This window comes from Danio rerio, chromosome 4 (genome assembly GCF_052040795.2).
Source record: "Danio rerio strain M-AB ecotype USA chromosome 4, GRCz13ab, whole genome shotgun sequence".
Lineage (NCBI taxonomy): Eukaryota > Metazoa > Chordata > Actinopteri > Cypriniformes > Danionidae > Danio > Danio rerio.
Genome location: NC_141024.2, coordinates 657060 through 680810, shown reverse-complemented (window position 1 = coordinate 680810; position 23751 = coordinate 657060). Strand labels below are relative to the sequence as shown.

At 38.0% G+C, this 23751-nt stretch overlaps 2 protein-coding genes and 1 long non-coding RNA gene across 9 annotated transcripts in view; all 3 read right to left on the bottom strand.

Moving 5' to 3' along the window:
* Positions 1 to 561, bottom strand: part of LOC148679883 (uncharacterized) — a 759583-nt gene extending 759022 nt beyond the window's left edge. Inside the window, exon 1 of the long non-coding RNA XR_015942147.1 lies at positions 184 to 561. This is a non-coding gene — a long non-coding RNA (uncharacterized LOC148679883). The remainder of the gene's footprint in view (positions 1 to 183) is intronic.
* The window catches only part of xpot (exportin, tRNA (nuclear export receptor for tRNAs)), a 266921-nt gene that overhangs the window by 239412 nt on the left and 3758 nt on the right, over positions 1 to 23751 (bottom strand). Inside the window, exon 2 of one of the 2 annotated variants that reach the window (XM_087246977.2) lies at positions 14243 to 14404. The gene's annotated coding sequence lies outside the window, so the exon portion shown is untranslated. The remainder of the gene's footprint in view (positions 1 to 14242; positions 14405 to 23751) is intronic. The other variant, XM_087246978.2, reaches the window with a different exon arrangement.
* Positions 1 to 23751, bottom strand: part of pthlha (parathyroid hormone-like hormone a) — a 224349-nt gene that overhangs the window by 196840 nt on the left and 3758 nt on the right. For 3 of the 6 annotated variants that reach the window (XR_015942071.1, XM_088649806.1, XM_088649805.1), the window contains exon 2: positions 14243 to 14404. The gene's annotated coding sequence lies outside the window, so the exon portion shown is untranslated. The remainder of the gene's footprint in view (positions 1 to 14242; positions 14405 to 23751) is intronic. The other 3 variants (XR_015942072.1, XM_088649808.1, XM_088649807.1) reach the window with 1 other exon arrangement.

Here is a 23751-nt window from a genome sequence, read left to right as displayed (position 1 = left end):
TCTAGGTTCCAAAATTCTGCAATTCTAAAATGCTAAAATTCTACTGTTCAAAGATTCTAGGTCTAAAGTTCCGATATTTATGCAGTTTTACATTTGTACAGAATTTACAAGTTCTAGAGTTCTAAAATTTCACAATTCTAAAATTTTAAACCTTTAAAGTTTTACTATTCAAAAGCTATACACTTCTAAAGTCCTGGGGCCTCATGTACGAAGACTTGCGTGGAAATCTTACTAAAACATTGCGTACGCACAAAGCTGTAAATGTGCGTACGCAGAAAAAAATTCAGATGTATGAAACACTGCGTACGCCGAATCTCACGCATATTCTTTTGTACATCCGAATGAACGTGAAACTGAGCGCAACATGCACGAGCGCAAAACCCCTCCCTGCCTCCTCCCCCATATGAATATGCTAATGACTATGCTAATGGAAAAACCCAACGAAAAAGCAAAGGCAAAAGCAAGCAAGAAGAGAAACTTTGAACAGAATGTGAATTGGTGCTCCTTTCGGAGGTAGACAGGAGAAAAGCGGTGTTATTTGCAAGTTTGTTCTCCGAAATTAACAACAAAAGAAAAAAAAATAGAGTGGGAGAGTTTAGCTGATGCAGTTAACACAGTTGGGTCTGAACATCGCACTGAGTACATTAAAAAAAAAGAAATAGTGTGGTTTATATCTGTAAAATGTTGCAGCACTCACAACAGTCTCAGTGGCGCGCTCGTAAGACGTATGTCATCATGTCTTGACACGTTCGAGCATGAACTCGGCACGAATCCAGCGTCTGATGAATTATTTCTTCTTTTTTCCCCCGCTACATATCAGATTTTGCCTACTATTTATCACGAGGAAGACAAGTAGGAATCATCAATAAGTTTGTGCATCATATTTTATTTGCACATTTATTGAATGGAAATGTTTCTGATTCACGCATGCAAATTCATCTTCAGATAGTGTCTTTATAGCAATGTGCGTGCAGTAGATCGCTCAGATTACATTGGGAAAACAGGCGACCGCTGCAAATTGTGCTTTAATGTTTAGCTGTTCAACTGTATGGTATGGAAATCTTATTTACCTGCTAGATCGATGAACCCGTCTCATACAGCTGCCATTGCAAGGCTCAGTCACTTTGTAGAGTGCAATTTAACACAACTGCCTCTAGGAGTCGCCAATGGAAATAAAACAGACACGCACAAAAAATGTGCGTACGCCTGCCAGAAAGCTGCCGTGAACCTGCGCACATTCCCACGTTCAGTTCATTGTTAGTAAATCCAAACGTGAGCGATTCTGAGCGTGAAACTTGGCGTACGCAAAGTTTTTGTGCGTACGCAGCGTTGATACATGAGGCCCCTGGAGTTCTAAAAATTCTACAGTTCTAAAGCTCTACACTTCTAAAGTTATAGATTTCTAAAATTGTACACTTCTACAGTTCTTGAGTTCTAAAATTCTTTATTTCAAAAATTCTACAATTCTAAAATTCTAGAGTTCTAAAATTCAACACTTCTAAATTCTAGAGTTCTAAAATTCAACACTTCTAAATTCTAGAGTTCTAAAATTCCACATTTGTAAGATTGTAAAAGTGTAGACTTTTAGAACTGTATAATTCTACACTTCTGAAGTTCCTAAATTCTACACTTCTGAAGTTGTATAACACAAAAGCTATACACTTCTAAAGTCATAGAGTTCTAAAATTCCACAGTTCTTAAATTCTAGAATTCTACACTTCTGAAGTTATAGAGTTAAATAATTCTACAGTTATACAATTCTTAAATTCTACAGTTATATAGTTGCACAGTTATAAAGTTCTAGAGTTCTAAAATATCAAAGTTCTAAAATTCTACACTTCTACAGTTTTAATGTTCTAAAGCTTTACATTAAAGTTGTAAAGTTCTAAAATTCTAAAGTTCTAAAATTCTACACTTCTGAAGTTCTAGTGTTTATTCATTCATTCATTTTCTTGTCGGCTTAGTCCCTTTATTAATCCGGGGTCGCCACAGCTAATGAACCGCCAACTTATCCAGCAAGTTTTTCCGCAGCGGATGCCCTTCCAGCCGCAACCCATCTCTAGGAAAAGTTCTAGTGTTCTAAAGCTTTAAAGTTATAGAGTTCTAAAATTCTAAATTTCTAAAATTCTACACTTCTAAAGTTCTTGAGTTATACATATTTATACAGTTACAATATTATACAGTACTAAAGTTCTAGGTTCCAAAATTACAAAAATGTAAAGTTTTACAGTGCCATAATTCTAGTTCTAAAGTTGTAGAGTTCTAAAAATCCACAATTTTAAAATTCTACACTTCTACATTTTTACTTTTCAAAAACTACACACTTCCAAAGTCCTTAGTCCAAGAGTTCTTAAATTCCACATTTCTAAAATTCTACATTTCTAAAGCTCTAGTTTTAAAGTTTTAAATTTCTAAAATACCAGATTTAAGATTCTACCCTTCTGAAGTTCAAGAGTTTTCAAATACTACACTTCTAAAATCCAAGTTCTAAAATTCTACACTTCTAAGATTCTCCAGTTCTAAGATTCAATGGCCATTTGAGGTCTATTAAGAGTGAAGGACAGTTTGGTTTTGAAGCAGAAATGTGTGAAAAAATCTAAAACTCATTATAGGTTCCAAAACTGTGCAGTTCTGAAATTCTCACTTCCAAAGTTCTACTATTTAAAAGCTAAACACTTCTAGAGTCCTGGAGTTCTGAAATTACACTATTAATAAGTTCTAAAATTCCACACCTCTGAAGTTCTTGAGTTATACAATTCTACAACTCTTATTTTAAATTTTAAATATTTCAAAATTCTACAGATGTAAAGTCCCAGAGTTCTACAATTCGAAAGTTTAAAGCTCCACAGATCTTTATTCACACAGTTCTGAAATCTTCAGTTCTATATCTAAGGCCATTTGAGACTGAAGGACAGTTGTGAGATTCACTCAGTCTGGTTTTGAAGCAGAAGTGTGTGAACAGAACTAAACATCATCGCTTTACACTCCTCGGGTTAATGTGCAAGATTTATATTAGTCTTTACATGTCAGAGGTCAGTGCAGGGAGGTTATAATAATACACACACACACACACACACAGTCCTGCAGGAGCTTCATATTCCTCTGAATAATGAGTGTTTGTGAAGAACTGCCTCTAAAATTCCCCTTCCAAACTAAGGAAAGCTGAACATGTTTGAGAAGACGATTCAGGAGGCCAAACATCACAGATCACACACACACGCACACACTCTGTGGATGTTGGATGAGAACCGGCGATAGAGCTAAATATAGCGTTAACATGTCTGCTCTCTCTCTGAGACGTTTTCAGAGCGTCTACGTTCACTTTCGCACTATAAAGACGCTTTTGTTCACAACTTTAACATCATTTCTTAAATCTAAGTAGCAGAAAAGCAATACAAAAACAATAAAACTAATCACAAAAAAACAAGCATGACCCCAGGCGCATGTTTTCTCGTTATACATGTGATGAAAACATCCAGTCCAGTTTTACATAAAGAGTATTTCTACAAGCTCACGGGAACTGTCAATAGGAAGTTCATCCAGCTAGAAAGGACAACTAAATAAAAAACATGTTTACTGAATAATTTATGCAAATGTTTGAACAAAAATAAAACATTTGTGCTTTCAGACCGACTGTAACCCGCCACACATATACTACAGAGCTATATTTACCCTGCTATATCCCTATAACTTTAAACAGCTCCAGAAGTGCATATGCTTGAGTGTGTATTTGCATATAACTGACTGTATCTGTGTGTATTTTAATATATCTATGTATATTTGAGTGCATTTAAGAATATACTCCAGTTATATGAGTGTATATGAGTGTGTATTTAGGCATATGTGAGTATATTTATGTGCATTTTAATGTACATTTGTGTGTATCTCAGTATATTTGAGTATGTTCATGTGTATCTGAGTATCTGTGAGTGTATTTTAGTATATTACTGGGTATTGTATTTGTGTGTATTTGAGTATTTTTGAGTGTATTTGATTATATAAGTGTGCATTTTGAGGATATTAGTGTGTATTTAGGTATCTTTGTGTGTATTTGAGTATATATTTGAGTACATTAGTGATTATTTAGGTATATTATGTGTATTTTGAGTATATTTGTGTGTATTTGAATATATTTGTGGATATTTTAAGTGTATAACTGTATTTTGAGTATAATAGTGTGTATTTAAGCATATTTGCGTGTATTTGTATTTGATATATTAGTGTCTGTTTTGTGTATAATTGTATGCATTTTAGCATATTTTAGAATATATCCCAGTGTATTAGTGTACATGACTGTATTTTTGATTATATTAGTGTGTATTTGGCTACATTGGTGTGTATTTTGAGTATATTAGTGTGTATTTGACAACATTAGTGTGTATTTTGAATATATGTGTGTGTATTTGAGTATCTTTGTGTATTTTACTAGTGTGTATTTGTGTATCAGTGTCTATTTCAGTATCTTTGTGCATTTTTAGCTTATTAGTGTGTATTTTAGTATTATTGTGTGTATTGTTTTGTATATTTGAGAATATTTCCCAGTATATTAGTGTATATGAGTGTACTGGAGTATATTCATGTGTATTAAGAGTATATTAGTGTGTATTACAGTGTATTAGTGTGTATTTTTAGTATATTAGTGTGTATTTGACTACATTATTGTGTATTTTGAGTATATTTGTGTGTATTTGAGTATATTAGGGTCTATTTTAAGTATAATTGTATGTATTTTTTAGCATATTTGAGAATATTTCCCAGTATATTAGTGTATATGAGTGTACTGGAGTATATTCATGTGTATTAGAGTATATTAGTGTGTATTTGAGTGTCTTTGTGTGTATTTTTTAGAATATTAGTGTGTATTTGACTACATCAGTGTGTATTTTGAGTATATTAGTGTGTATTTGAGTGTCTTTGTGTGTATTTGTGTATATTAGTGTGTATTTGAGCATATTAGGGTCTATTTTGTGTATAATTGTATGTATTTGTAGCATATTTGAGAACATATCCCAGTATATTAGTGTATACGAGTGTATTTTTGAGTACATTAGTGTGTATTTGAGTATCTTTGAGTGTATTTGAGTACATTAGCATCTATTTTGTGTATAATTGTATGTATTTTTAGCATATTCGATTCACCTTTATTTGTATAGCGCTTTTACAATGTAGATTGTGTCAAAGCAGCTTCACATAAACATATCTGAGAATATATCCCAGTATATTAGTGTATATAAGTGTATTTTCGAGTATATTAGTGTGTATTTGACTACATTAGTGTGTATTTGAGTATATTAGTGTGTATTTGACTACATTAGTGTGTATTTGAGTATATTAGTGTGTATTTGACTAAATTAGTGTGTCTTTTGAGTATATTTGTGTTTATTTGAGTATCTTTGTGTGGATTTGACTACATTAGTGTGTATTTGAGTATATTAGTGTCTATTTTGTGTATAATTGTATGTATTTTTAGCATATTTTAGAATATATCCCAGTATATTAGTGCATATGACTGTATTTTTGAGTATATTAGTGTGTATTTGACTACACCAGTGTGTATTTGTGTATATTAGTGTGTATTTGAGTATATTTGGGTCTATTTTTTGTATAATTGTATGTATTTGTAGCATATTTGAGAACATATCCCAGTATATTAGTGTATATGAGTGTATTTTTGGAGTATATTAGTGTGTATTTGACTAAATTAATGTGTATTTTTGAGTACATTAGTGTGTATTTGAGTATATTTGAGTGTATTTGAGTACATTAGTGTCTATTTTGTGTATAATTGTATGTATTTTTAGCATATTCGATTCACCTTTATTTGTATAGCGCTTTTACAATGTAGATTGTGTCAAAGCAGCTTCACAAACATATTTGAGAATATATCCCAGTATATTAGTGTATATGAGTGTATTTTCGAGTATATTAGTGTGTATTTGAGTATATTTGTGTGTATTTGAGTATATTTGTGTGTATTCGAGTATATTAGTTTGTATTTTGAGTATAATCGTGTGTGTTTGACAATATTAGTGTGTATTTTGAGTATATTTGTGTGTAGTTTAGTATATTCTAGTATACTTGTGTGTATCTTGGTGTGTATTTGAGTATATCAGTGTGTATTGGAGTGTATCTGTGTCTGTTAGTCTCCCTCTGGAAAGGTGTGTGTGTGTTTTCTGAAGTCTTTCCATTGGCGTTTCTCAGGGAAAGCCCCTGACCTCATGAAGCATGTCATTCCCCAGAAAATTACTGCAATTACTTTTCCATAACAGCACAGAAACACTGTATACATTGAGGATAACAGTTTCCATCTGAAAGAGCTTCTCTCTCATGCATGCATTTATGCCTTCGGTGTGAACTAATGCTGTAAAGACTGCGCCGTGAACACACACAGTTCACAGTTTGGGACGATTCCTCGGATGTCTCTGAGCGGATGGAAATGTGTGAGGAAACAGACAAGCATCGAACTCTAGCTTTAATATGAGAGTTTACCCTGCGGGGCAGTGATCCAGCCACTCCACCACATCATCAAATATAAATGCATTCTTTTTTATGCACTTATCATGCATGCATGCATTTCCAAAAATACACTACTTATTGTTTTTATTTTAAAGTGCAACTTTGCAAATGCTTGTTAAAGCTTTTAAAAACACAACAATTTAATTTAAAATCAGATGTTTAGTGTTTTTTCTGCACAGAATTTTGTAAAAATAATAATAATAATAATAATAATATTAAAAAATAAATAAATCAGTGAATTTATGAGGAACAGTTAAGTAGCTATTTGTAACTTTAATATCTCAAAACATTTAAAAATAAAGCAGCATTTCCATCCAATGAGCAATAAAATAATTCCTGCTAAACGATATTAATGAGAGACGTGTACTGTAGTTGTGTAGAGGTGTTTGTTCTCCTCTAATAAATGAGTTGCACCTAAGAAGACCAAGACTAAACGCAATGAACGCAGAGGCTTTTGGAGGAGTGAGACGGGATGCTCAAGACAATAATAACAATATTAAAAGAAGAAGAATACTGGAGCACTGTGATGACAGACTGACGGAGGGCTGAGGCCTTTTACAATCAGCTCAACAACATTTCACATCTGACACAACGGAAAGCTGGAAACATGGAGAGCTGCAGACCAACGTTAATGACGAACACACATTTAAATCTGTCAGATCATCTGGCAGAAACTACATCACTGAAGCGCAGACTGATGAAGCACATGTATGACGGCAATTCCATGGCAAAAATAATCAAGCAAATCGGTGGAGTTTACGCGCACTGGGGACGTTCACGCGCGCACTGAACTGATCCACCGTGAGGAAACGGGCGTTTGTAAGCTCGTTGTAAACCCTCGCGCACACACATCTTCATCTGTGCGCTCTTGCGTACATGCCTACAGGTCATACTGACAGCACGGGCACAATCAGTTCTCTTGCTTGCTCGCTGGCTCTTCTCTACTCGTGAGAAACTTTTTGGATTTTTGTCAGTCGTGGGGCAGGAGCTGGTTTACTTCGTTATCTCTAACGCTATTGCCTTTCCAGAAGTTAGCCAGGATTTACATCTCCTTCCACGTAAACATCATGGGTGTGCTTAAATATTTTTAGCATGGAATTTCCATCATACACATGCACAGGCTTTACTTTTATAAAGATAGAGCACATTTAGGCCACGCCCTCTCATTAGGGAGACAATTCAATTTGCTCCATTGACTTTCTATTGCAGGAGGGTGTCTCCTGGTCATTTCTGACGAATACGGAAAACAAAGCAATGCATGAAAGTCACTGTGTGACCAAATGTAAAAGTAGACAACATAAAAAATCCAGACATATATATATATATATATACACAGTTGAAGTCAAAATTATTAGCCCTCCTATGAAATTTGTATTCTTTTACAAAGATTTCACAAGTGCTGTTGAACAGAGCAAGAAAATTGTTTTCACAGCATTTCCATTTGTATTTTTCTTCTGGAAAAGGTTTTTTTTCTTTTAGTTTGGGTGAAATAATATAATAATTTTTTTTTAAAGTAAAACTGCTAAGGTCAATATTATTAGCCCTCTTAAGTAATTATTTGTTTGATTGGCTCCAGGAAAAAACTACTGTTGTCCATTGACTTGCCTAATTACCCTAACTTGCCTAGTTAAGGTAATTAACCTAATTAAGCCTTTAAATTGCACTTAAAGCTTAAAACTGGTGTCTTGAAAAACAAATAGTACGATAATGCATTCTGTCATCATGACAAAGACAAAAGAAATAAGTTTAGACTTGAGAAAAAGAATTGTTGAGGCTCACAAAGAAGGAGAAGGATATGCATGTTTATCAAAGCGTTTTCAAGTGTCAAGAAGTGCCGTGAGAAGTATTATCAAGAAGTTTAATGAGATCCACACTGTGGAGAACATGACTGGCAGAGGGAGAAAGCGAAAGATTTCCAAAACTTCGCAAAGAAAATTAGTAAGAGAGGTTTCTAAAGAACCAAGAACAACTGCCAAGACACTAGTGACAGACTTAGCCAAGTCTGGAATTAATGTCTCAGCAAAAGCCGGTCACTACAGCCCTGCACAGGAGTGGACTGAAAGGTTGTCGACCAAGAAAGAATCCACTTTTAAAAAAGAGACACCTCCAAGCTAGACTGAAGTTTGCCAGGGACAATCTAGGGAAAAATAATGAATACTGGAAACGTATCCTTTGGTCAGATGAGACAAAACTAAAGCTCTTTGGCCATAGAGATGTTGCCTATGTTTGGAGGAAGAAGGGAGAGGCATTTAATTTAAGGAACACCGTTCCCACAGTGAAACATGGCGGTGGGAGTATAATGCTATGGGGATGTTTCAGTCTTATCAGGGTTGAAGGAAACATGAAAAAGGAAGACTTCAGGAAGATTTTGAGAAGTAACCTCAAACAGTCTGCAACAAAACTTGGTTTGGGTCGACGTTTTGTATTTCAGCATGATAATGACCCAAAGCATACCTCTCTTCTGGTAAAGAACTACGTTCAACAGAACAAAGTGAAAGTCCTAAACAGCACTTGGGAGTTATTTGAAAAATAATGAAATATTTAATAGGGGGCTAATAATTTTGTCTTCAACACTGTATATATATATATATATACAGGGCTCGAAATTGCGACAATTTTGGTCGCATATGCGCCCTAAAATGAATCTATGCGACCTCATAATATATCTGGGAGCATTAGTGCGACTGCAGATAATAGTTGTAGTGCGACCTGTTTTGATTTTTTGTAAAAACGTGCTGAATCGCTCTTCCCTGCCGCTATATTGGTTCATATTAGCTGTCAATCACTCAAGCTATTCCGCTGTCAGATGACAGGGAAGGAGCTTTTATGACCACGGGAAATGCAAACGGCTGAATATTGAAAACTTAAAGCACACAGGTTTGCAAACCCCACCTAAAGTTGAGGCGCAGATGAGAGCGATCATGACACGTCACGTGGTGAATAATGATCCGCCAGCTGAGATCAATCGAGTACGCGCTTCTTGGAGAAGGCGCCCGAATCTCGATGCGTTGCATTCACTGCGTGTTCAGCGTCCGCTAAAAGTCAAATCTAATACTGTACATATCATCGCCAAAGGAGCTCGCCTTTACTAAGTTTACACTGAAACTGCGGCTCATAACAAAGACCGGTATTGCGCTGATGGTTAGCGCAAGAATCCTGCTCTGCCTGCTGATAAATTGGGTCGGCTGACTCGCCTGATTTTCCACTAACACAGAAAAATGAAGATCATCTCAGACTGAACCTTTAAATTGACACAAACTGAAACCAAAACTTTTAAAGAGTGATAGAAGTGAGACTTTACTTACTTTCTTTTGTCTATTCTTGTTTGAGGTGTATATTATTATTTATTTTTATTTATTTACTGATGACTGCTTTGCAGCTTTCATCATTGAATTGAATGATTTATTATAATCTTTTGTTTGTTTTGTAGCAGAAATATTATTTATTAAATTGACATGCATATAAAAACAGCAGCACAAAATCAATATTTCTTACTGCAATGCTTCATTTTTGTTTGATGCAAACTATACAATTATTTTTCATAAAGTAACAGTCTTTTTATAGCAGATAACCTACATTCATGCACATTCAAGGCAGCATCATAATGAGAAATGGAATTCATTGTTACTATTATTGTCATTTTTTATCATCATTAATATTCTATAATTATTAGACATTCATTTTGGAATTATTGCACACAAATATCAATGTCTTCACAGCATTAGTTAGATAGCTGTTTCTGGTTTTTGTCAGTCCTATTAATGTTGTTTTAAAATACAATAAATCCCTTAAAAAACAATTTGCAGCGGTGCTCATTCATTTTTGGTGGTGCTCCTAAATTGTTTTGGTGCTCCTAAATATTTGAAGTTGGGAGCACCGGTGCTACCAAGTAAAAAAGGTAATTTCGAGCCCTGTATATATATATATATATATATATATATAATAACCTGTCGACTTCAAAAACGACATAGGCATCTCACATAAGGAATTATAATGGTTTTATCACTATGCCTAAAATCAGTTGTGTGACAAGGTGTACAACAAACAAACCAAATAAAAAATACAGAACTAAGTTTTGAAGCTTCCAAATATTAACCGCCAGCTTTTAAGGAGATAAAAGCGGATACAAGCAATAAGACGAGAGGCAATCCAGAAGCTCAGTATCAATGCGAGACATTCCCCTCCACTTCTGTGTATTTTAACACTCACTTTTTGGGGTCGACAGCTTATAAATATTTGGCTGTGGATTTTGTAGCTGGTCTACTTTACATTTTGTCAACTTTCAGACATTGTTTGATTCTCTTTATCTGTCAGATAAACCTCATGTAATAGAAAGACAATGGAGCAGTCTGGATTGTCCTCGGTTGGTGTGGTCATCAGATCATGAAATGTAACGTGTGTATTTATATAGCGCATTTATTGTGTAAGCCCATTCATCCAAACCCTTCACAATCATGACGGGGGCTCTCCACACCAACACCAGAGTGCAGCGCCAGCGCTTCACCACACACCAGCTGTAGGTGGAGTGGAGAGACAGTGATAGAGCCAATTCGGTGGATGGGGATGATTGAAGGCCATGAAGGGTAAGGGCAAGAGGGAGTGTGGCCCGGACACCAGCGTCACACCCCTACTCTACCAGAAGCACCATAGGATTATTAATGAGCACAGAGAGTCAGGAGCTCAGTTTAACATCTCATCTGAAAGACTCTGAAAGAGTCTCCTTCACTATACTGGGGCATTAAGACTCAGACAGATCACAGGTTGAGCGCCCCCTGCTGGCCTCTCTAACACCACTGCCAACAGCAACCTAGCTTTCCCATGTGGTCCCCCATCCAGACACTGACCAGGCTCGGCCCTGCTTAGCTTCAGTGAGGGACCGCTCTCCTGCTGCAGGGTGATCTGGCTGTGGCATTATCAATGATATCAATAATATGAAGCGCTGCACTCTGTCTCTATGCACATATCCAAAACGCACATAAAAATAGGTGGATAAAAGCATAGGTATTGTGTCCTGCTGCAATGCATTATGGGCAACAGACTCCTGCTGTCAGGCTGATGGTGTTTTGGTGTCTGTGCATGGCTCACGCTGCTTCTCCCGCCGACTACAGGTGAAGTGTTGAATTTTTTAAGAGTATCAGCGGCTGTCGCCCACCTCTGCGCCTGAATTACGCTCCGTTCTGTTGGACACAGAGGAAGTCCGACGGGTTTTTCAGTACAACCGCAGGAGCTTCTGGCAGCGGCGCGTCTGAACGAGAAAACTGCCTGCGTTTGCATCCGGTCCCACAGAAACACTGCAGGAACACGCTCATGTCTGTCAGGACGTCCCCATAATACAACAGCACACACGCCGAGCAACAGCACACACACTGCTGACATCAGAATTATTCGACCTCCTGTAAAATTGGGATTTGTTCATATTTTGTCCCCAATTTCTGTTGAAATATTTATAATTATAGTAGTTTTACTGATTATGATTTATTTTTCTCTTTGTCATGATGACAGCACATCATATTAGTCTAGATATTCTTCAAGACACTAGTATTCAGCCTAAAGTGACATGTAAAGGCTTCACTAGGGTAATTAGGGTAAAGTTAGGGAAATAAGGCAAGTTATTATATAACAGTGGTTTGTTCTGGAGAGCAGGGGGCTCATGTATGAACGCTGCAAACGCACAAAAACTTTGTGTACGCCAGATTTCATGCTCATGTTTGGATTTTCTAATGATGAAATATGCGTTGGTCCACGTCAGCTTCATGTCTGGTGTACGTGCATTACTTGTGTGTTTGTTTTATTTCCATTGGCGACTCCTAGAGGCAATCATGTTAAACTGCACACTACAAAGTGTCTTAAGCCGTGCAATGGCAGCTGTGTGTGACCAGATCATCCGCATGTCTAGCAGGTGTATGAGGTTTCCATACCATGCAGTTGACCAGGCAAACATTAAAGCGTAATTTGCAGCGGTCGCCGGTTTTCCCAGTGTAATCGGAGCGATCGACTGCACTAACATTGCTATTAAGACGCCATCTAAAGAAGAATTTGCATACGTGAACCAGAAACATTTCCATTCAATAAATGTGCAAATAATATTTGATGCTCACACATTAATGATTCCTACTTGTGTTCCTCGTGATGAAGAGTAGACAAAATCTGATATGTAGTGGGGGCAGACGCTGCATTCGAACCGAGTTCAAGATCGAACGTGTCAAAACATGTTGGCATGCGCTTAGGGATGCAACGATTATAGATTTTGGTTGTGTGATTATAGCCTAAGAAAAAATCTCAGTTTCATGGTTATCACGATCATTATGCATTCATTCATTCATTCATTTTCTTGTCGGCTTAGTCAGGGGTAGCCACAGTGTAATGAACCGCCAACTTATCCAGCATATGTTTTACGCAGCGGATGCCCTTCCAGCCGAACCCATCACTAAAAAATATTATGCATTTATTAATTTCAAAACACGACTAGTTTAGAAAATCACATGAGAACTCCTAATATTCAAGTGTTGTTTATTGCTGATCAGTAACTTAATAATACATGAAGAAATAATAATAAAACAAACAATAGTCCATTTCTTTTTGGACTTAAAATTTAGTGAAAAAAAGTTTTTTTTTGCATTTAAACATAAGTAATAATTTTACACTGAAAATAAATGAACCCCCTACCCTTTTTTTATTTTATTTTAATGTATTTATTTTTTATTTATTTTTAGGCTGTTACTATTATTTATCTATTATAATTATTTACATCTATTATTTTCTTTCTAATTGTTTCCTTTTTTCATGATTGTAAACATTTCAAGTTATTGTTATTTGTACACTGTTTATAAAAACTTTAATAAAAACACAGTTCAATTAAAAAAAAACATTTTATATATAAATACGATGACATACAGCCTACATTCATAAGGTCCAAGCAACATTTCCAGCTTTGCATGAATAAGTATGTTAATATTTTACATTTCAGTACAGCAGTTTTCTTTTGACTTTTATGAACAGTGCCATTCTTAATAAACCTTTAGAAGCACATTTTAATTAAAACATTATTTATAGCACAGGGCAGTGTCAATGTTCAAACTATTTATAATGTTTAAAGGCTGACAGTAATAAATATTCATAATAAAAGGTTTTTTTGAACTGTGCAGAGCTTTAGCTGCTTAATTAGGCCTGCTATGATGCTGTATTTCAATACTGGTCATTATGGTGCTGCTTGGAGAGACACTTTTTTTTCTGAGGTGGTGCTTGGTGAAAACAGTTTGAGAAGCACTGCTGGAGACAATTCAACACTAATACTGCTGAAGGGGCGAATAATATTGACCTTAAAATGGCTTTACAACAATTAAAAACTGCTTTTATTCTAGCCCAAGTAAAACAAAAAAGACTTTCTCCAGAAGAACAAATATTAGAGGAAACACTGTGAAAAACTCCTGAATTTATTAAACATCATTTGGAAAATATTAGAAAAATAAGAAAGTCACAGGAGGGAGAATAATTCTGACTTATTAAATTAGTTGACCTCAACTCTGTGTCTAAAACAAGGCTTTTTGCATGTGAAATCTGTATTTGACCATCGAGAAGTTATTCAAATAAAAAAAAAGCACAACTCTGATTTATACATGTCTGAACGACTAAAAGACGGCAGGATTAGCATTACTGTGCTGACATGAGAGTTTTCCTCCTCCGGCCACCCAGCAGGAGATCTGAGCGGTGTTTCCCAGAGCTTTACCTGTGTGATTTGTGGAGTTTCTGCAGATCCACACAGAGGCTTCATTCAGGCCACACCAAGAGAAGGAAAGCAGTTCCTCAAAGTCCAGCTTCCCGTCGATGACAGTCCGGCGAGTCTCCGCCGAGACACAATCCTGGAGAACCGGAGATCCATCCGCCACTGCTGAAACACACAGCCAGAAAAACAACAGGCGGATGTTACTCACTTGTGTTTAAGCAGAACTGACTGAGGCCTGTTATTACATTGTAATTATTGGGTGTTCTGGACATTTTGATGACCTTTAATGTAGGAAATAGCAGGGGTGTAGGAAGCGGGGGAAAGGGTGCATAGGGCTGTGGAAATTTACACAGATTTGCCACAGATGAGCAGTGAATGACTATTCCAATTCTCTCAGAGCATCATAGGACAGTGTAGCATTCTCTGGATGCACACTACAGAAGAAGCAGCTCATCCGGGTACTGTTTATCCAATACTATGAACCCAGACATACTATTCCCCCTGTATACTATTTTCACATACTTTATCCTCCTAGGGTTTAGTGGACAGCACATTTGAGCTCTTAAATGTTTATTTAAAATACTCTGAATGCTTTATATTCGGTTACAGACATACAGTGTCATCCTCCAACTGTTCTGCAGCATATGAAACGTCCCAAACACTATTTTACCTGTCCAAAAATGGGTGGGAAATTTTGTTTTTACTCTCTGATAGTCAACACATGTTCAAAAAAAATTATATGTTAAATATGCATAAACAAACAGTCAGGAAAAAGTGCTTTATGAAAAATTCAGACCACGAGTGCACATATATGGACATCATTTTTCTCTGAAAGTACATCATATCATAAGATGATACTTAGGTTTTATTCTAATTAGGTACAAATAAGCCCAAATGGCAATTAAAAATAACAACTGCATGTAAAAAAACAGCTTAAGAGGATAACGTAGGGAAATACGCAGTTTTGGACGCTGTCTGTGTGCTTAGTCACCATGAAAGGGAAGTTATAACTGTGCTTTAGTCTTGACAGTCCTGAGATGAGGTGGTAGGCGATGCATGATTTTGTCTTTTTGGTAACCGATTGGTTCATTGGAAGATGGGCATTGCTGACAAACTCAAAGAAGACTGATACAAGCTGCGGTCAAATTAGAGTTTGAGCGTGCGATATTCTGTCGTGCGGCGCTACCAAAAGGGGACGGATTAAACAAGCTTATTAGGCGTTTAATAAAGCGAGCAATTGCTCCATGTTTTAAATTTCTGTCCAGAGAGGTCATGTTTTGATCTTCGATTGGTCTCACGCAGTCAACTGATGCGATTTCACAGGTCAGAGTTCACCAAGCTTGAACTTCGCCCCGCAACAACCTGCAAAACTTAACGTATGACCCCGCATTTGAGTGCGTATGAATGCAAGTCTATGGAAAAGCCCAGTGTGAGCGCAGCTTAATGGACAAAAGCAGAGCAGAAATGAGATACACCCTAATAGGACTGAAAGCATCGCCTAAAAGGACCCCCATTTTCATTTCATTCTGACTTTAAGGTCTGCATGAAGCTAAATTTGCAGACTCTTCTTTCAGTATGCTGATGTACTTCCAACTGAAACAGAATATTAAGTAGGGGAGTGGCTTTCTTTGAGTTTACCTTTCCCTAGTGGCAAACTAACGGTAAGGAGGTGTGGTTAAGAATATTGCTGAAGCGTCTTCTTCAACAGAGAAAGAGCGCCACTTTGGTGGTTTACAGTTTTTCTTAGTGGCTTTGGTGCATTTCTCACAACACTATTTACATTTGCACAACAGGTCATGCATTTTTTGAAACAGTTAGTCATTTGTGCACATCCTAGTAGCAGTTTCTCATTCCTTTCAACAAATTGTGAATGCTTTTGGACAAGCATTAAGTGCTTTCATACAACTCTCTGCAGTTTATATCATTATCATTTGCTTATGCCATGTCAGTCAAAATGAACTAAACTTGTAAATGCTGAATAGTCATTGCATATAAAATGAATAGTCCCCATTTCATTACTTGAGTCATTACATACAAAAATGCTGAACTAGTTGTCAAAATGTGTCAAGAAAATTTTATAACACAAATTTAAATCTTTTTTTTCCTGAAAATGTCTTTAAAATTGAACAGTTTAATGAATGATTTACAGACCTGTGTATGCTGTAGGCTCAGTTCCAGTATGTACTGCAATATTGTGTACAGTTGTGCACAGCTCTACCTAAAGGGAGTTTATGTTTGTTGTATATAAGGGTGTGTTTATTCTTTTGCACAATGCTGTGAGTAAATTAGGATTGCAAAGAGCAAATGAGATACATAAACATACATATTTAATGTCTTGTACTCAGATAACTCACTCAATGCAGTGATGTCTCACTTTACTGTAGTTTTCAAATTGCTGTGCAAATAGTCTATAGTGCTGTCTTGAGCATTTTCAGCAAGTGTCACCAAAGTCTGACTTTTTTGCGTTGAAAAAGTGTCCAGAGTAAACTGTCCTAATGAAAACATAACTAAGCCATTTGACTATCTCGTTCATAAACAGTGGTGTCAGGACTTTTCATTTTGACGATACTGACACCTTGATTGACATGAATACTTGCTTTTGAGGAATGAACTATCCATTTTGAGCATGTGACACACTTTTGCATGTTATCAGCTAGATTTTGCAGTTTGCACTAATTGTTTTGAGAAATGCATGAACTGTTGTGCAAATGTAAATAGTGTAGTGAGAAATGCACCAAAGCCACTGAGAAAAACTGTAAATACATACATACTTCCCAATATTCTTCACATTCATCTGCATACAATCCTAACCTTTTAAGGCCCAAGGTATTTTTACATGCATTTTTTATTTCTCTTTGCTATATTATGATATGATGTACTTTTATATGTGCACTCGTGGTCTGAATTTACATAAAACACTTTTTCCTGACTGTTTTTTATGCATATTTAACATATGCATTTTTTTTAAACGTGTTGACTATCAGAGAGTAAAAACAACACCCCCCCCCCCCCATTTTGGACAGTTAAAATAGTGTTTGGGACATTTCATATGCTGCAGAACAGTTGCAGGATGACACTGTGTGTCTGTAACCAAATATAAAGCATTCAGAGTATTTTAAATAAACACTTAAGAGCTCAAATGTGCTGTCCACGTATGTGGCCACTAAAGCACTAGAAGGACAAAGCTAATGTCAGTAAATATTTGATGATTTTATGTCCTTTAAGTCTAAGAAAACGCATGTTCAGCTGAAAAACATGACATGATTTAGTGGGCCAGTTACGCAATAAAACATAACAGTGTTCAGCCTATGCCTGTAATTTGTGAAACATCAGATTTACCAGAGCGAACATACCCATGAAATGTGATTAGTATTTATATTTCAGCCGGAGTTGTTTTGATTTTTTTCTTTTTATAGCGCTGGCGGTGCACTCTCCACCTCTGAAATGAGCCTCGCTCCTGTCTGCCCCAATCACAGCACAGATATATTTCAGCTCGGCTCCGGCCAAACTTTCTGACGTTCCTCAAGTTCATCCTGTGGTCGCCCCTGGCAACACATCCCAGAATTCCCCCGCCGGCGACCTGAAGGAGACGCCTTCTCATTCCCGCGCTTTTTTTTTTCTCTTAATGGATCAAAAATTCATTTGTGGAAAGACTGTTGGACCTTTAGAGGAAAAGAGGTCAATTTGAACTCAATGAACATACAAAAGCATGTGTATTCGGTCGCTTCGCATCACCCAGAGCTGCGTGCGCTGATAATGCCGGCTTTATTTCAGCCAGCGGAGGGGATTTTGGCCTTTTCCCAATGCCAGTCTGTTGGAAGACGCATGAAGCTGAAAATCACAGGGCACTATAGAGAGCCCTACACAGCACAAATGTCAATGCAGCACAGGGGAACTGATTTAACAGTACCTGCAAGACTTTTGTTGAAGCTCCGCTCAGGTTATATAAGAGTGAATGTAGAACTGCGGGTACATTCTGTGTCTCCAAGATGAACTCTATCATTACTTCAAAAACTTCAGTCAATTTTGAATAATAACACAAAGAATATCTGGATATGAGGAAATCACACACAGATAAAAGGCCAAGGACGGGTTTATATATGAATACATTTCTGCTTAGTCTCTGATTTATCAGGGGTCACCACAGCGGAATGAACCACCAACTTTTCCAGCATGTGTTTTACGCATCGGATCCCCTTCCAGTCGCAACCCAGTACTGGGGAATGGACGGACAGACAGACAGACAGATAGATAGACGGACGGACGGACGGACGGACGGACGGACGGACGGACGGACGGACGGACAGACAGACAGACAGACAGACAGACAGACAGACAGACAGACAGACAGACAGACAGACAGACAGATAGATAGATAGATAGATAGATAGATAGATAGATAGATAAACAGATGGATGGACGGACGGAAAGATAGATAGATATATAGATGGACGGATGGAAAGATAGAGAGATAGACGGACGGACGGACAGACAGACAGATAGATAGATAGATAGATAGACAAACAGATGGACGGACGGACGGAAAGATAGATAGATATATAGATGGACGGATGGAAAGATAGAGAGATAGACGGACGGACGGACGGACGGACGGACGGACGGACGGACGGACGGACGGACAGACAGACAGACAGACAGACAGACAGACAGACAGACAGACAGACAGACAGATAGATAGATAGATAGATAGATAGATAGATAGATAGATAGACGGAAAGATAGGTAGATAGACAGACAGACAGACGGACGGACAGACAGACAGACAGACAGACAGACAGACAGACAGACAGACAGATAGATAGATAGATAGATAGATAGATAGATAAACAGATGGATGGACGGACGGAAAGATAGATAGATATATAGATGGACGGATGGAAAGATAGAGAGATAGACGGACGGACGGACGGACGGACGGACGGACGGACGGACGGACGGACAGACAGACAGACAGACAGACAGACAGACAGACAGACAGATAGATAGATAGATAGATAGATGGATTTAGATTTAATTACATCATTGGCTGTACTTCATGGCCTTTGATAGAGCTCGACATCTCATTCTGTGCACTTTATCTGCTGCAACTCTCTGATTGGTGAATTTTCTGTGCAGCATCATGGGTAATGTAGTTTTTCTGTTCTAAATCCACTAATAAACACTATAAATTGGAATTAAAGCAAACATACGCGTAAAAACTAAACAGATACAAATGATTAAAAACCTCAGGGCTCACAACAGGTCTATCAATTGGTGAAAAAAAATATATATTTAAAGCTGTTGTTTACTGCCAAATTTGCATATTAATATGTTCCCATATGTAGATGAACTGAGTCTAATCAAATGTAATGACATCATTAGTTAGACTTCATTAGATTTGATGAAGCTAAAGAAGCTAAATGCATGTTATTTGCTGCAACTCTCTGATTGGTGGAATTTATGTGCAGAATTATGGGTAATGCAGTTTTTTTGCACTAATTCCACTATTAAACACATTTTTGGACTACAATTGTAATGAATGCAAACATGGCTTCAAGAAAACAGATTACAATCAATAACATCAGGAGTCCATAGATAGTGTAATCTGACTTCATTAGCTGTGCTTAATTTGGTGGGCGGAGCTAAAGGTCTCATTTGGCGCACTTTATTCGCTGCCACTCTAATTGTTGGATTTTCTGCGCAGCATCATGGTTTTCTGCACTAATTTCAATATGTTTGGAATTAAAAGTAGCAGATACAGATGATTTACAACCCCAGGGCTCACAAAAGGTCTGTCTATCAGTTGGTGGAAACAAAATAAATCAATTCCCCTATTGAGGATGTTAGTGGCGCCGCACGGCATCGTTCACTTCTCCAGCCAGCGGCTGAAGCGCAAGCCTGTGAAACAGATACTGACGGGCAGACGCTTCAAAGTCACTTCATACTTTCCCTCATTGTTGCTCTGCAGCTCGTGCCAAGCAGAACAAGCCTGAATGGAGACCTTGTAGTGATCTTAAGCTCTTCTGCTGCGGTTTCATGCCATCATTCGGCACTCAGAGAAGTGAACTACACAGGATCTATTACAGAAACCAAGGTTAAAGGTGCTGTATTTAACGTTTTGTCTCTTCTAAATCATAAAAATACCATAATATGTTTGCAGATTTTTGAGAAACATGCCAAGTGAACATGCTTTATCTGATAAACAAAGCTGAAGTCAGTTATTCTGCTTTGTGTTCTAATTCAGAGTGTCTGTCTTGGTTTTGGTCTGTGACTCCGCCCACTGCCTTCTTTTATGAGAATGTGTTCCATTTCGGAATGTCTGTTTTTGTTTTGATCTCTGTAACTCCGCCCACTGCCAGTTCACCCAATTATATTACAGAACCCCACATTGCCTTGATGGAAAACAAACTGTTTATTTAATTACAGACGTGAGGTCGAACAAAGCGGACACAGCTGAAAACATGAGCCTCCGAAATGAGATGCCAATTTAGAGTTACAAAAATACACACGAGGTGGTTTTTAATTAGCAAACAATACAAATATTAGAAACGTAAACATTAGCTGAGCAGATTACAGAACTTTTCAACGCAGCAACATGCAAAACTTGTCACATTAGCATGCGTATGAATGGAAGTCTATGGGGCATAAAGTGCAGTGTGGCCGAAGTTTCATGCTGTGTTCACACCAGACGCGGAACACGCTGATAAATCGCGCTATTCTTGCGCAAGTGGCCGTGTGAACATTTGAGTTTACTCGCTTTATTCCCGCATCAAATCCGCTTCATTCGCGCGTCAAATTCACTTCAGAACAGACGCGAATTCGCGTGATGGGCAGGGCTTCTAGCTTCGCTGTTAAATGGCTAACATAGATTTTATTAAGAGAATAACAGTGTTTATGTGTTTTATGACTGCTGAAAAACAGCTTCGATACGTTCAGGGCCGTGTCTGAGTCCACTCGACACTTTCAGAGGAGCAGCAGCTCTGTGAGCTCATCAACTCCTCCAGAAACTGTACCTGGATGATGGAGGCTTTCAGCGGTGTTTACTACTGAGCTGAGCCCAGGCACTGTTGTCAGTGTCGGTTGGAGGATTTACCCCGGGACACCAACAACAGGCGTACATCACAATCACGCCCCCACAAGAGCAAGCTCCTGATTGGTTAACACGGTGCGAATGTCCGCTTAAGTTCAGATTTTTGAACTCGAGCGATTCGCGCGAAACACATTAAGCGCATCATATGCACAAAGCGATCAATTCGTGCTGCAAATTTGCGTCATGCGCACCATGCCATTCGCCGCAAGATGTCTATTTGCACGTTTGCATTGACTTAACATGTAAATCACTTGCACTTGATGCGCGTGCTTGATCAGCAGACACTCTCGCTCCTGATAGTGTTGTCAATCTGGCAACCCACAACTGCACTGAATCAAATCAAACCACTTTTATCGTCACATCATCAGCAGCGGAATGTGAGGAAACCCGGAGCATCCAAAGGAAACCCACGCGAACGCAGGGAGAACATGCAAACTCCACACAAAAATACCAACTAAGCCGAGGCTCGAACCAGCGACCTTCATGCTGTGAGGCGACAGCACTACCTACTGCGCCACTGCTCCGCCTATGCAGATTATTAAACTGAATTTAACAAGCCTCCAAAGTTGTGAGACTTTACTGCTGGGTTCTGCTGGACAGACTAGCTCCACAACAGTCTGATCCTCCAGCATCAAATCTTCTGTTTTCCTCGCCGTGTTGATTTACTCTGCTTTCAGATCGGTGTGTGAGGTTTGGAGTGGGAGGTTTAGACATGGTCTCTGCGTTTTACTGCACATCCTGTGAAACTGAATGTGGAGCTCTCAGTGCAGTCCATCACTTCAGGCCTGCTGTGTCAGCGCGCGCTCTCAGGTGTGTGTGTGTGTGGGAAAACAAGATCCTGCACACAGCACAGCAGTGTGTGTTCCGTCTGCACGCACAGAGACGACACACACCACAGCAGGACATCTAGACGGAGTTCACTACTTTACTAGTGCAGGTTCTTATATAATCAGCGCACAGCATTCATATGATAATCTATATTATCAGTCTTATTAACTGTCTCATATTCATTTATTCATTTTGTTGGGGTCGCCACAGCGGAACATCCCTTAATTCTGATTGGCTGATTGCAGTGTCGTTCCAGGATCAACAGAGATGTTAATGCAGGCTCTGTATATGCTTGATATACATTATAACATCCATTCATTCATTCATTCATTAACTTTCGGCTTAGTCCCTAGTCGCCACAGCGGAATGAACCGCCAACTTATCCAGCATGTTTTACGCAGCGAATGCCCTTCCAGCTGCAACCCATCACTGGGAAACATCCACACACACTCATACACACTCAATTTAGCCTACCCAATTGCCTAGCGCATGTGTTTGGACTGTGGGGGAAACCGGAGCATCCAAAGGAAACCCACGCCAACACGGGGAGAACATGCAAACTCCACACAGAGATGCAGACTGACCCAGTCGCGACTCGAACCTGCAATCTGCTTGCTGTGAGGTGAATGTGCTGGCCACTGCGCCACCGTGCTGCATATATTATATGTGAGCAAACATATTTGTACACGCAAGTGTTTACTGTGTTCCTTCTCACTTACAAGCAGAGTGCAGATTACACACTGAAGATCAGGGCTCCGTTCTTTGTAGCTCGCTTAAATGATCAAAGATTATTTGGCAGATCCTGGACCTTTTAATCTTTATAACTGATCTCTCGCTAATTTGGTTCTTTAAAAAAGTTTGCGAATCAGATTAGAATGTCTGGATGAACTGATCTGAGATCGCTGCGTGTGTTGTGAAGGACAGATCTATCCATCCCCGAAATCATGATCAGCAATGCAACGATTGGCTGACGACACATCAGCGTAATGACATCATCTGATTAATATTCAATTATTCATGTGAGCAAATTAGCAGTAAAAATGTATTCTATTTTTCAATAGCAATTTATTCTAACCTATATATATATATACTATTTTCCCAAGTGTATATAACTACTACTGTAAGAAAGTATCAGCATTTGGTATATACTTTCAGTATTTTCTTTGCATGAACTGAGCCGATCTAATCCTGTTTATATGAATTGGGCCTGCTGCCGAGCAGGGGTCCGTTCTTCATATGTGGATTACTCTGTAAACTGGATTTGGATATTGACGATTTGACATGATCCAGGATCGTTTCGTTCTTCAAAGCTGATCCGAGAGTTGTTGTCATAGCAACAGTTCTGCTAGGTCAAACCTGATCGGGAGCAGGTTCAATTCATATAAACAGGATTAGATCGGCTCAGTTCAAGCAAAGATAATACAGAAAGTATGTACCGAATTCTGATATTTTCTTACAGTAGTAGTTATATACACTTAGGAAAATGGTACATATTTTTAACTATATATATATAAAGTTATAGTCATTATTAATAAAACGTATGCAATCTGCACCCTCGAAATGAAAGTACAAAGACAAAACTTATTGATATGAA